The sequence below is a fragment of the Manis pentadactyla genome, chromosome 13 (assembly GCF_030020395.1).
Source record: "Manis pentadactyla isolate mManPen7 chromosome 13, mManPen7.hap1, whole genome shotgun sequence".
In the NCBI taxonomy this organism is placed as follows: Eukaryota; Metazoa; Chordata; class Mammalia; order Pholidota; family Manidae; genus Manis; species Manis pentadactyla.
Genome location: NC_080031.1, coordinates 72,376,297 through 72,390,348, shown reverse-complemented (window position 1 = coordinate 72,390,348; position 14,052 = coordinate 72,376,297). Strand labels below are relative to the sequence as shown.

Below are 14,052 nucleotides of genomic sequence, written 5' to 3'. Positions count from 1 at the left end.
TCACAAAATTACCTCATGTGCATGTGAGTCTGTGGTAATATATTTAAGATTTACAGTCTCAGCAACTTTCAACTGTATAAAACAATATTGGTACCTCTAGCCACCCTGCTGCACATTAAATACCCAGAACTTATTTCTATTAAAATTGGAAGTTTGATCCCTTTGATCATCTGCTATATATTCCAAAATCCCAGTTCCTGACAACGACTATTCTCTCTGTTTCTATGAATTTGGCTTACTTAGATTCCAAGTATAAGTGACACTATATAGTATTCATCTTTACTATCTAACTCATTTTACTTAGAATAATGTCCTTAAGGTTCATCTATTTTGATGCAAATGGAAGGATTTCCTATATTGTATTACTTTTATTCATTCATATTTCAATGGACACAGGTTGTTTTTATGTTTTGTTTTGACTTTTGTGACTACTACTGCAGTGAACATAGGCATGGAGCTGTCTTTTCAAAACAGATTGTTAGGTCATATGACTCCTTTGTCAAATATTAGTTACTTCATGGTACATGCATGAGTTTTATTTCTGGAATGTTGATTTGGTTCCATTGGTCTATGAGTCTTCTTTCATGCCAGTGCCATATTGTTTTAATTACAATATCTTTGTAATGTAGTTTGAATTCACAAATTGTGAAGCCTCCAATTTTGTTCTTCTTTTCAAAAATTTCTTTGCTTATTAGGGTATTTCTATGCTTCTATATGACTTTCAAAATTATTTTGTATTTCTTTGAAAAATGCCTTTACAATTTCGATAAAGACTGCATTTAATCTACAAACAGCTCTGGATAATTTTGTCATTATGACAATATTAATTTTTCCAATCCATGGGCATGCTACATATTTTCATTTATTTCTATTTTATTTAATTTCTTTAATCAATGTTTCATAATTGAGAGCACATATCTTTTATCTCATTTGAATTTCTTGCTGAATGTTTTATTGTTTTTGAAGGTATATATGGGATTGTTTTATGTATTTTCATATAGTTCATTTTTCTGTTTAGAAACAACTGAATGTGTATGTTGATTTTACATCATAGATATTTACTTTATTTATAACAGTTTTTTATAGAGTTCTTGGGAGTTTCTATAAAAAGATCATGTCATTTGCAAACAAAGACAATTTATTCTGCATTTCCAATTTAGATATATTTCACGTTTTATTTATTTGTCTAATTGCTTTAGTTAAGATTTTCAGCACCTTACTGAAAAGAACTGGAGAGAGTGGGCACACATGCCTTATTCCTGATCTTGGAGGAAATTATTTGATCTGTCTATCAGTGATTATGTTAGTTGTGGGATTGTCATGGATTTCCTTGAATAAGGACACATGAAACTGAAAGACAGAGAGAAAAATGGATCTCTAGGAATGGAAGAATGAAAAGAGAGTTGTATGATAACTCCAAATGAATCAATATTTGTGTAATAGGGATACCAGAAGGACAAGATAGAGACAAAGGGTTAGAAACACTCTTTGAGGAAATAACTGGTGAAGACTTCTGGGGAAGAAAATAGACACTCAGGTCAAAGAAGCCCAGAGATCCTCTAACAAAGGAACCCCACGAGGACACCACCAAGACATACAATAATTAAAAAGGCAAAGATTAAGGCTAGGGAGACAGTATTGAAAGCAGCCAGAGAGAGAACAAAAATTACTTATAATGGAAACCACATGAAACTATCATCAGACTTCTCAGCAGAAACTTTATAGGCCAGAAGGGAGGGGCATGAATAATTTGATGTACTGAAACAGAAGGACCTCCGACCAAGAATCTCAACCCAGCAAGATTTTCATTCAAATTTGAAGCAGATAATAAACATTTCCCAGGTAAATGAAGGCCTAAGGAATTTATAATCACTAAACTAGAATTACAGAACATATTAAAAATACTGCTGTAGAAAGAAATGTTCCTTAGCCTGAAGAGCTTTCACCAGTGAAAATAAATGCACATTAAAGGTAGTGGACAAATTAATTACAAAGCACATACAAAATTAAAACAAAACAAAGGTAGTAAAGTTAACTACATAAGATGGCTCAAAGTATACCAAAAAAAATGCAGATTATGACATCTAATACATAAAGTGTGGAGGAGGATAAAGAAGACAAAAGCACTTTTAGATTTTGTTTGAAATAAAGCAATCATCAACTTAATATAGGCTGTTACATACTTCAGAAGCTATCCTTGAACCTTATGATAACCACAAACCTAAATCCTGTAACAGACACACAAAAAAGTAAAAAAGGGAAATCCAACCACACAACACTATAGAAAACCAACAAGGGAGGAAGAAAGGAACAGAGAGGAACCACAAAACAAACAGAAAACAGTTGATAAACTGGTGATAATATATACCTACCAATAATTACATTATATGTAAATGGACCGAGTGCACAAATCAAAAGACACGAGTGGCAGAATCGATAAAGAAACAAGACCAATATAGATAATATATATATGCTGCCTACAGGAGATTCATTTCAGACCCAAAGACATGCACAAATTAAAAGTGAAGGGATGGAAAAAGATGTTTCATGTAAATAGTAGGGGGAAGATGATTCTAGTCCATGCTTTATCTTCCATGGATGGAAGTTACACCCCACCATAAATTTCAAATTTATATGTAGTTCAGAAAGTCCCAAGGTAAACTCCATATAATAGTTGTTATATATATAATAATATGATTTCTGTGTTTATAGTATTTCATAAAGAATGGAGTGTATCAGAGAGGAAGTTATTATAGGTAGAAAGGAACATTAGTTTGATACTCACTGATATAAAGATGGTGGCACAATAAAATACCTAATTTGTGGTAACACATGCCTTGCTGAATTTTTTTATAAACAAAATTTTGGCAATAATTTAAACATATATCAAATACATAGCTCCAGTAGAACCATTCAGTAAGAGCATAAGACAGCCAGCTAGGCAAAAGAAGCAAAGCTAATTCTTGAATAAATTTTGAGGTGTGGTGTGGAAACACTGTAATAAGGATTTGTGATCAAAACACTTTAACATCCACAATTTATCTTGATGACAATGTAATAGACAATCCCAATGTATGGAGGTCCATCTGCATTTCAAAGAAAAAGAGAAATAACCGTTATAGATATAATGCATATATAACTTCTCTCTAGGAATCTTACCCTCAGTCATTATTTAAGGCAGGACACTGGCCCATAAACGTTGTCAGGGCTCCCTTGACCTCACTGTTCCTCAGACTGTAGGTGAGGGGGTACAACAAAGAGGTTAAGATAGTATAAAATGGGAGGTGGAGCCAACATGGTGGCGTGAGTAGGACAGTGGGAATCTCCTCCCAAAAACATATATACTTTTGAAAATACAACAAACACAACTAGCCCTAAAAGAGAGACCAGAAGACACAGGACAGTGGCCAGACTTCAGCTACACCAGCGAGAACCCAGCGACTGCTGAAAGGGGTAAGATACAAGCCCCGGCCCGGCGGGACCCGAGCGCCCCTCCCCCCAGCTCCCGGCGGGAGAACAATAGGCAGAGCGGGAGGGAGACGGAGCCCAGGACTGCCGAACACCCAGCCCCAGCCATCCGGGCCAGAGCGCAGACACAGTACATGCCCAGGGGGCCCTGGATACTGGGGGAACAGGGAGTAAGACCTCTGAGCGGGTGCTGAAGCTGATGCCCCTGTGACAAAGAAAAGCGGGGGCTTTTTGAAAGTCTTAAAGGGACAGGGACTTAACAGCTTGACGGAAACAACCCAGGTCACAGTACAGCAGCTGGAAATTACAGGGAAAACCGGGTGCACTAACCCCCTGGGCAACAGCTCTGAGACCCCTCACGGAGGCAAACAGTCAAGCAGCCCCCCCATCCATTACCCCACCGGGCGCTGCGAAAGCAGAGAAGCAGCCTGAGACAAATTCCGCCCACAGAAAGGGAAAATTCTCCCTTCCGGTCAGGCAAGACACAAAGACCCAGTCTACACGCAATTACCCAACACAAGCCACTAGGGGTCGCAGTTGCCCCAGTAAAGAAAGGCCAGTAGCAAGTGAAAATTTTGGCCCTCCCAGCTGACAGTCAATAGCACCTGTCAACATGAAAAGGCAAAAAAATATGATCCAGACAAGATTAACAGAGACAGCTTCAGCATCTGCTACACCTTCCCCTGAGAAGGAATCTGGGGAGATAGATTTAGCCAGTCTACCTGAAAAAGAATTCAAAACAAAAGTCATAACCATGCTGATGGACTTGCAGAGAAATATGCAAGAACTAAGGAAGGAGAATTCAGAAATAAAACAAGCTCTGGAAGGACTTCAAAACAGAATGGACGAGATGCAAGAGACCATTAATGGACTAGAAAACAGAGAACAGGAATGCAGAAAAGCTGATGCAGAGAGAGATAAAAGGATCTCCAGGAATGAAAGAATTTTAAGAGAGCTGAGTGATCAATCGTAAAGGAATAATATAAGAATCATAGGCATTCCAGAAGAAATAGAGAGAGAAAAGGGGATAGAAAATGTCTTTGAAGAAATAATTGCTGAAAATTTCCCCAAACTAGGGGAAGAAATGGCCTCTCAGACCACAGAGGTACACAGAACTCCCATGACAAGGGATCCAAGGAGGGCAACACCAAGACACATAATAATTAAAATGGCAAAGATCAAAGACAAGGACAAAGTATTACAAGCAGCCAGAGAGAAAAAAAAGGTTACCTACAAAGGAAAACCCATCAGGCTATCATCAGACTTCTCAACAGAAACCCTACAGGCCAGAAGAGAATGGCATGATATACTTAATGCAATGAAACAGAAGGGCCTCGAAACAAGACTACTGTATCCAACACGAATATCATTTAAATATGAAGGAGGGATTAAACAATTCCCAGACAAGCAAAAGTTGAGGGAATTTGCCTCCCACAAACCACCTCTACAGGGCATCCTACAGGGACTGCTCTAGATGGGAGCACTCCTAAAAAGAGCACACAACAAAACACCCAACATATGAAGAATGGAGGAGGAGGAATAAGAAGGGAGAGAAATAAAGAATCATCAGATTGTGTTTATAATAGCTCAACAAGCGAGTTAAGTTAGACAGTAAGACAGAAAAGAAGCTAACCCTAAACCTTTGGTAACCACAAACTTAAAGCCTGCAATGGCAATAAATTCATACCTTTCAATAATCACCCTAAATGTAAATGGACTGAATACACCAATCAAAATACACAGAGTAATAGAATGGATAAAAAAGCAAGATCCATCCATATGCTGCTTACAAGAGACTCACCTCAAACCCAAAGACGCACACAGACTTAAAGTCAAGGGATGGAAAAAGTTATTTCAAGCAAACAACAGAGAGAAGAAAGCAGGTGTTGCAATTCTGGTATCAGACAAAAAAGACTTCAAAATAAAGAAAGTAACAAAAGACAAAGAAGGACATTACATAATGATAAAGGGCTCAGTCCATCAAGAGGTTATAACCATTTTAAATATATATGCACCCAATACAGGAGCACCAACATACCTGAAACAAATATTAACAGAACTAAAGGAGGAAATAGAATGCAATGCATTCATTCTAGGAGACTTCAACACACCACTCACTCCAAAGGACAGATCCACCAGACAGAAAATAAGTAAGGACACAGAGGCACTGAACAACACACTAGAACAGATGGACCTAATAGACATCTACAGAACTCTACATCCAAAAGCAACAGGATACACGTTCTTCTCAAGTGCACATGGAACATTCTCCAGAATAGACCACATACTAGGACACAAAAAGAGCCTCAGTATATTCCAAAAGATTGAAATCCTACCAACCAACTTTTCAGACCACAAAGGCATTAAAGTAGAAATAAACTGTTCAAAGAAAGCAAAAAGGCTCGCAAACACATGGAGGCTAAACAACACGCTCCTAAATAATCAATGGATCAATGACCAAATCAAAATGGAAATCCAGCAATATATGGAAACAAATGACAACAACAACACTAAGCCCCAACTTCTGTGGGACGGAGCAAAAACAGTCTTAAGAGGAAAGTATATAGCAATCCAAGCATATTTAAAAAAGGAAGAGCAATCCCAAATGAACGGTCTAATGTCACATCTATCAAAATTGGAAAAAGAAGAACAAATGAGGCCTAAGGTCAGCAGAAGGAGGGACATAATAAAGATCAGAGAAGAAATAAATAAAATTGAGAAGAATAAAGCAATAGCAAAAATCAATGAAACCAAGAGCTGGTTCTTTGAGAAAATAAACAAAATAGATAAGCCTCTAGCCAGACTTATTAAGAGGAAAAGAGAGTCAACACAAATCAACAGTATCAGAAATGAGAAAGGAAAAATCACAACAGATCCCGAAGAAATACAAAGAATTATTAGAGACTACTATGAAAACCTATATGCTAACAAGCTGGGAAACCTAGGAGAAATGGACAACTTCCTAGAAAAATACAACCTTCCAAGACTGACCCAAAAAGAAACAGAAAATGTAAACAGACCAATTACCAGCAACGAAATTGAAGTGGTAATCAAAAAACTACCAAAGAACAAAACCCCCGGGCCAGATGGATTTACCTCGGAATTTTATCAGACATACAGGGAAGACATAATACCCATTCTCCTTAAAGTTTTCCAAGAAATAGAAGAGGAGGGGACACTCCCAAACTCATTCTATGAAGATAACATCACCCTAATACCAAAACCAGGCAAAGACACAACCAAAAAAGAAAACTACAGACCAATATCTCTGATGAACGTAGACGCAAAAATACTCAACAAAATTTTAGCAAACCGAATTCAAAAATACATCAAAACCATCGTACACCATGACCAAGAGGGATTCATCACAGGGATGCAAGGATGGCACAACATTCGAAAGTCCATCAATATCATCCACCACATCAACAAAAAGAAAGACAAAAACCACATGATCATCTCCATAGATGCTGAAAAAGCATTTGACAAAGTTCAACATCCATTCATGATAAAAACTCTCAGCAAAATGGGAATCGAGGGCAAGTACCTCAACATAATAAAGGCCATCTATGAAAAACCCACAGCCAACATTATATTGAATAGCGAGAAGATGAAAGCATTTCCGCTGAGATCGGGAACTAGACAGGGATGCCCACTCTCCCCACTGTTATTTAACATTGTACTAGAGGTCCTAGCCACGTCAATCAGACAAAACAAAAAAATACAAGGAATCCAGATTGGCAAAGAAGAAGTCAAACTGTCACTATTTGCAGATGACATGATACTGTACATAAAAAACCCTAAAGACTCCACCCCAGAACTACTAGAACTGATATCGGAATACAGCAAAGTTGCAGGATACAAAATCAACACACAGAAATCTGTGGCTTTCTTATATACCAACAATGAACCAACAGAGAGAGAAATCAGGAAAACAACTCCATTCACAATTGCATTAAAAAAAATAAAATACCTAGGAATAAACCTAACCAAAGAAGTGAAAGACTTATATTCTGAAAACTACAAGTAACTCTTAAAAGAAATTAAAGGGGACACTAACAGATGGAAACGCATCCCATGCTCATGGCTAGGAAGCATTAATATCGTCAAAATGTCCATCCTGCCCAAAGCAATATACAGATTTGATGCAATCCCTATGAAACTACCAGCAACATTCTTCAATGAACTGGAACAAATTATTCAAAAATTCATATGGAACCACCAAAGACCCCGAATAGCCAAAGCAATCCTGAGAAAGAAGAATAAAATAGGGGGGATCTCACTCCCCAACTTCAAGCTCTATTATAAAGCCATAGTAATCAAGACAATTTGGTACTGGCACAAGAACAGAGCCACAGACCAATGGAACAGACTAGACAATCCAGACATTAACTCAGACATATATGTTCAATTAATATTTGATAAAGGAGCCATGGACATACAATGGCGAAATGACAGTCTCTTCAACAGGTGGTGCTGGCAAAACTGGACAGCTACATGTAGGAGAATGAAACTGGAAAATCGTCTAACCCCATATACAAAAGTAAACTCAAAATTGGTCAAAGACCTGAATGTAAGTCATGAAACCATTAAACTCTTGGAAGAAAACATAGGCACAAACCTCTTAGACATAAACATGAGTGACCTCTTCTTGAACATATCTCCCCGGGCAAGGAAAACAACAGCAAAAATGAACAAGTGGGACTATATTATGCTGAAAAGCTTCTGTACAGCAAAAGACACTATCAATAGAACAAAAAGGAACCCTACAGTATGGGAGAATATCTTTGAAAATGACACATCCAATAAAGGCTTGACGTCCAGAATATATAAAGAGCTCACACGCCTCAACAAACAAAAAACAAATAACCCAATTAAAAAATGGGCAAAGGAACTGAACAGACGGTTCTCCAAAAAAGAAATACAGATGGCCAACAGACACATGAAAAGATGCTCCACATCGCTAATTATCAGAGAAATGCAAATTAAAACCACAATGAGTTATCACCTCACACCAGTAAGGATGGCTGCCGTCCAAAAGACAAACAACAACAAATGTTGGCGAGGCTGTGGAGAAAGGGGAACCCTCCTACACTGCTGGTGGAAATGTAAACTTGTTCAACCATTGTGGAAAGCAGTATGGAGGTACATCAAAATGCTCAAAACAGACTTACCATTTGACCCAGGAATTGCACTCCTAGGAATTTACCCTAAGAATGCAGCAATCAAGTATGAGAAAGATCAGTGCACCCCTATGTTTATCGCAGCACTATTTACAATAGCCAAGTATTGGAAGCAACCTAAATGTCCATTGATAGATGAATGGATAAAGAAGATGTGGTACATATACACAATGGAATACTACTCAGCCATAAGAAAAGGGCAAATCCAACAATTTGCAGCAACATGGATGGAGCTGGAGGGTATTTTACTCAGTGAAACAAGCCAAGCAGAGAAAGAGAAATACCTAATGATTTCACTCATCTGTGGAATATAAGAACAAAGGAAACACTGAAGGAACTAAACAGAAGCGGAATCACAGAACTCAAGAATGGACAAACAGGTACCAAAGGGAAAGAGACTGGGGAGGATGGGTGGGTAGGGAGGGATAAGGGGGGGAGAAGTAGGGTGATATTAAGATTAGCTTCCATAGCGGGGTGGAAGAAAGGGGAGGGCTGTACAACACAGAGAAGACAAGTAGTGATTCTACAACAGGTTGCTACGCTGATGGACAGTGACTGTAAAGGAGTATATAGGGGGGACCTGGTATAGGGGAGAGCCTAGTACACAAAGTATTCGTCATGTAAGTCTAGATTAATGATTAAAAAAAAAATGCAGTTCCTATGTGGTGACCTCTAATGAGTTCTACACAATGATATAAAGGACATATAAAAGTGTAGGCAAAGGGTCTGTTTGTGTTTATACAGAGGATCAAAGCCTAATTTGGCTACCCCGAAAATGAACTAAGATACGATATGAAAAAGAACTTCCAACATCAGCACTCTCTGGAAGACTCATGCCAGAAGATGATCATCAAAAAACCCCAACAAAGATCCACGCACTGCTACAGCTGTAGATGCACTCATCCCACCAGTTCCTGGACTTGCCATGGGAATGAGGAAGGAGATATCTAAGCTGGCCTGTGCATGCAGTAAAACAAAAATTGGACTGGATCTATACTGTTGGAACTCAACCAAGAATTAGGAGAAGTGCAAATTGTAGCACTCCAAAATCTTACAACCACAGACTATTTATCGTTAAAAGAACATATGGGATATGAACAGTCCCCAGGAATGGGGTGTTCTAGTTTATCTGAAATCTCTCAGACTGTTTAAGTTCAGTCGGACAATATCCACCATATCATAGATAAGTTTTCACAAATGCCTAAGGTGCCTAACTGGTTTCCTTGGTTTCACTGGAGATGGCTGGTAATTACAGGTATGCTTTGGTTAGGTAACTATATTCCTATTATGTTAATGTGTGTGCACAATTTAATTAGTCGTTTAAAACCTATCCATGCTGAAGTTACTCTACAAGAAGATATGTCAAAGAAATAATCAATCTTCCCAGGTTTTCTTCTGCCTGCTACTTCTGTAGCTTTTCTTCTTCCTACCTAATCACAACCTTTAAATAGAACTCATGCCACATGTCGAATTTACCGAGAATCATAATTCTTCCAAGTGGTAAAGACACCTCAAGACAAATGCTGGGCATAGAAGCCACAGGGCATAAATATGCAAAGAACTAAAAAGCTAACCTTTTCAAACGATAAGGCTTCTCTCTCACTTACCAACTTAACATTTCCCTGTATGGCCCCGGAAGATGACTAGTTAGCCAGAGACGGGTAAGATTCCTCAAGGGAGGAACAACCTAAGACAGGCACAGTCGCAGGGTGGCCATCAGGTGAGAAATTGGGGAGCAGCAGAGGTGAGGCTTAGAACCTCACCCCCCCTGTTCTGAGAGAAATCTGCTGCATACGTGGATGTTTATTGCCCTCGTCTAGCGCGGATTAACACATAGTCTACAGGCACACACCTGATCATCTACATTTGCTCTCTTACAACACTAAACTCTGTTTTCTACCTTTATCTCGTATCTACCTACCACTTCAGCATTTTATTAAAAATAATAATAATAGAGGAATGTGGTATCCACATATAAATCAGGTTTAAAAATCAAATGAATATTCATATTTGAACTGACTGTGTATAGTTCATTTGGCATTAACAAAACCGAAAGCTTCTGTGATGACTGCCCTTGCACTGTTCACCATGTAACTTATTCACTATGTAAGAATTTGTACTCCATGTAAGAACTTGTTCGTTATGCATCAGAAGATTGGAGACTGATGAAAATTGGGCTTGGGGTGGATTAATGATTGTGCATTGAGTATTGACCCCCCTATACAGAGATTTGTTGTAGTTAACAACTATTTGATCAATAAATATGAGAGATGCCCTCACTATATATATATATATATATATATATATATATATATATATATATATACATATATATAAGCACACTTCCAATTGTAAAATAAATAAGTAACCGGGATGTAATGTATAGCATAAGGAATATAGTCAAGATATTGTAACAACTTGGTATGGTGATACCTGGTACCTAGAAATATCATGTATATAAATGTTGAGTCGCTGTGTTGTACACCTGAAACTAATGTAATGCAATGCTGTTGTCAACTACCCTTCAATAAAAAATAAAAAAAATAAAATAAAATAAAAAAAAAGATAGTATAAAATGCTGACACAACCTTGTCGTGGTTAGCTGACCTATAGGATTTGGATCTCATGTAAGTAAGAATGCCTGCCCCATAAAACAGTCCCACCACAGCCAAATGTGAGAAGCAGGTGGCAAAAGCCTTTCTGTGGTCTCCTGTAGAACGCATCCGGAGAAGAGCAGCCAGGGTGAGACTATAGGAAATCTGGATGAGGGAAGGTGGGTCCAGGAGCATTAACACACAGCAGGTGTACACGGCACAAGCCAACTGCACGAGTGACCACGTCACCGAAGAAATGGTCCTCATGAGCCCTGCAAAACAGGAAGCCTAGGGTGGCAGCAGCCTGCATGAGCCCATTAGCTGCTCCCAGGAACCAGGACCCCCAGGTCATTAGCAGGCATAGTCTTCAGTTCATGAGGACGGGGTATCTCAGGAGGTGGCAAATACCCACATAGCGGTCGTAGGACATGGCCACCAAGAGGAAGCACCCACCTCCTCCCAATGTGAGGAAGAAGATCTGCACCCCACAGCCAGTGGGGCAGATGGACTTTCTCCCTGTCACGTAGTGAGCAGCCATCTTGGGCACACTAGTGCAGACCAGCACCCGGTCCGTGAGGGAGAGCTGGCTCAGCAGGAGGTACATGGGCGTGTGCAGCCGGGAGTCCCGGTGAATCAGCAGGATCATGAGGGCGTTGCCCATGAGGGAGGGGAAGGCAACTGTCGGAGCCATCACAAATAGAACGGGTGGGCTCCTGAGTGGTTAAAGAGTCCTAGGAGAATGAACTCTGAGGTGGTGTTCCCACTTTCCATGATTTCAACAGGATTGACACTGAAAACGGAGAAATAGATGAGTTTTCATCAGATACAGTGCTCCATTTCAATTACATTTTTTATGAAAATAACTGCAAATAACAAAACTTATTTCAAATACTTGATCTGCCATTTGCAAAATCTTTTAACTAGGGCATAAAATTAATTTCAGCATTTTCCTGTTTTCAAGGTTTTAATTTTAAGTACTGCTCAGCTTAGTTTGTTTGATTGACACAATGAATGAGAATTCTTCGTAAATCCAATTTGCTTTGTAAGTGTATCTTTATGCTCTATGATAGCAACAAAAAATGGACAAGATATTAATTACATAATTTATAACATATTTGTTCTAGCCTTGTATCATACACAGTAATATTCTTGTAAGCTGAATTAAATCGATGCATTTAACTGTGTAAAGCTAAGTACTTGATAATGGAGTTATACCTATGTAACATTTCAAAACTTATTGAAACTTACCAAAATCAGATAATTTTTCCTGATGTTGAGTAATCTTCGAAGGCATTCTTTCCTTTCCAAACAACATAGCTTATTTCCAGTGTTCTAGGAACTGACAGGCCTGAGTCTGCAGACGGAAACATAACTACTTGGAATTGACAGTGCTTTCAGCTTGAATGTATCACGTTATACACTGAAAACAAGAGTGACCTTCTTTGAATGCTTTCCCCCAAAGCAAGTCTGTACTGCTTAGTGTGCCCTCATTTACTATATAAAGGCACTCGTGTAATGACACTGTTTCTCCTCAAATTCACAGAAATATAGTATCTTCTGATAAAGAAGAAAAAATAAAACTCTCGTTTCTCATCCAACACAGAGGTAAATTACTTTCCTCCTCGGTGCCAAGAGAACATACATATTTAAGGGCAATTTCATTTCTTATCTGCTGGTACTGGAACTATTCATTCTTTTTGAATAAATATGACCAGAGTTCGGGATGGTAATTCAGTCTCAAGGATCTGATGTAATTCAATGAAGTGACATGGAGGCAGGAGACCCCATCCTCTATGGTCATTCCTTCTCCCCACTGACACAGCCCTTCCGTACTGGAAGGCCAATGAAGACAGACAAAGGCAGCGCCAAGCCTCACTCAGTCGCCATCCCCACTGTGGGAGCATCATGGTTGCACGGGCAGCATTCTGCTTGAGGGTTTTAGTTGGTTGACTCAGAGTTAGACGTCACAGAGCCCACTTCCTCTTTGCATTTTCCAAAACTTTTCTATCTGCAAAGTCCTATATTTGTAACTTGCACTCTGAACACCTAGTAACTAATCCTCCTGACTCATTTCTTTGATTGGAAGACTTCTTATTTTGCATTATTCTGATCTCTCCTTGTTGAATGTTGACAAAACTTTAAATGTTTAAAAATAAATGCATAAAAAGTAAATGCTGCCTTTGTGTGTGTGTGTGTGTGTATGTGTCTGTGTGTGAAGTAAGAGAGCACTTGAGAAAGAGAAAGAACATTTTTAAGAGGTGGGGAGTCTGAATGCCACTTACTATTTAGTTTTTTAAAAACAACAATAAAAGATAAGGCAAGTAAGTGTTAAAAAATCTGTAGTTTAGTCATTGTAGAGTGTTGGGTCATTTTCTTAAAATAATTTTTGCTATTATTGTACCTATTTTTAAGTATGCTGTAGTACACTGACGTGCACATATGCATTTTTTCTGCAACTGTCACCAATATCCATTGCTAGGACTCTATGCATATTCTCAAACTAAAAATACGTGCCCATTAAACAGTGACCCTCTAACCGTCCTGCCCCCAGGAACTGGTAGGCATCTTACTACTATTCTGTCTCTTTAAATTTGACTCTTATAGGATCATCAGATAAGTGGAATTATACAAAATTTGCCCTTTTGTGACTGGCTTATTTCATTTAACATAACATGCTCAACACTCACCCACACTGCAAATGTGTGAGAATTTCGTTCCTTCCTAAGGTGAATAATATATTCAATTGTATATATAATGTTTTCCTTATTAATTCCATCAATCTATGGACATTTGGGTTGATTTATACTGCA

The 14,052-nt window shown here is 38.5% G+C and overlaps 1 pseudogene; it reads right to left on the bottom strand.

Moving 5' to 3' along the window:
* Positions 1-3,161: 3,161 nt before the first annotated feature.
* LOC118907746 (olfactory receptor 2T8-like) lies at positions 3,162-12,049 on the bottom strand (annotated as a pseudogene).
* Positions 12,050-14,052: the final 2,003 nt, after the last annotated feature.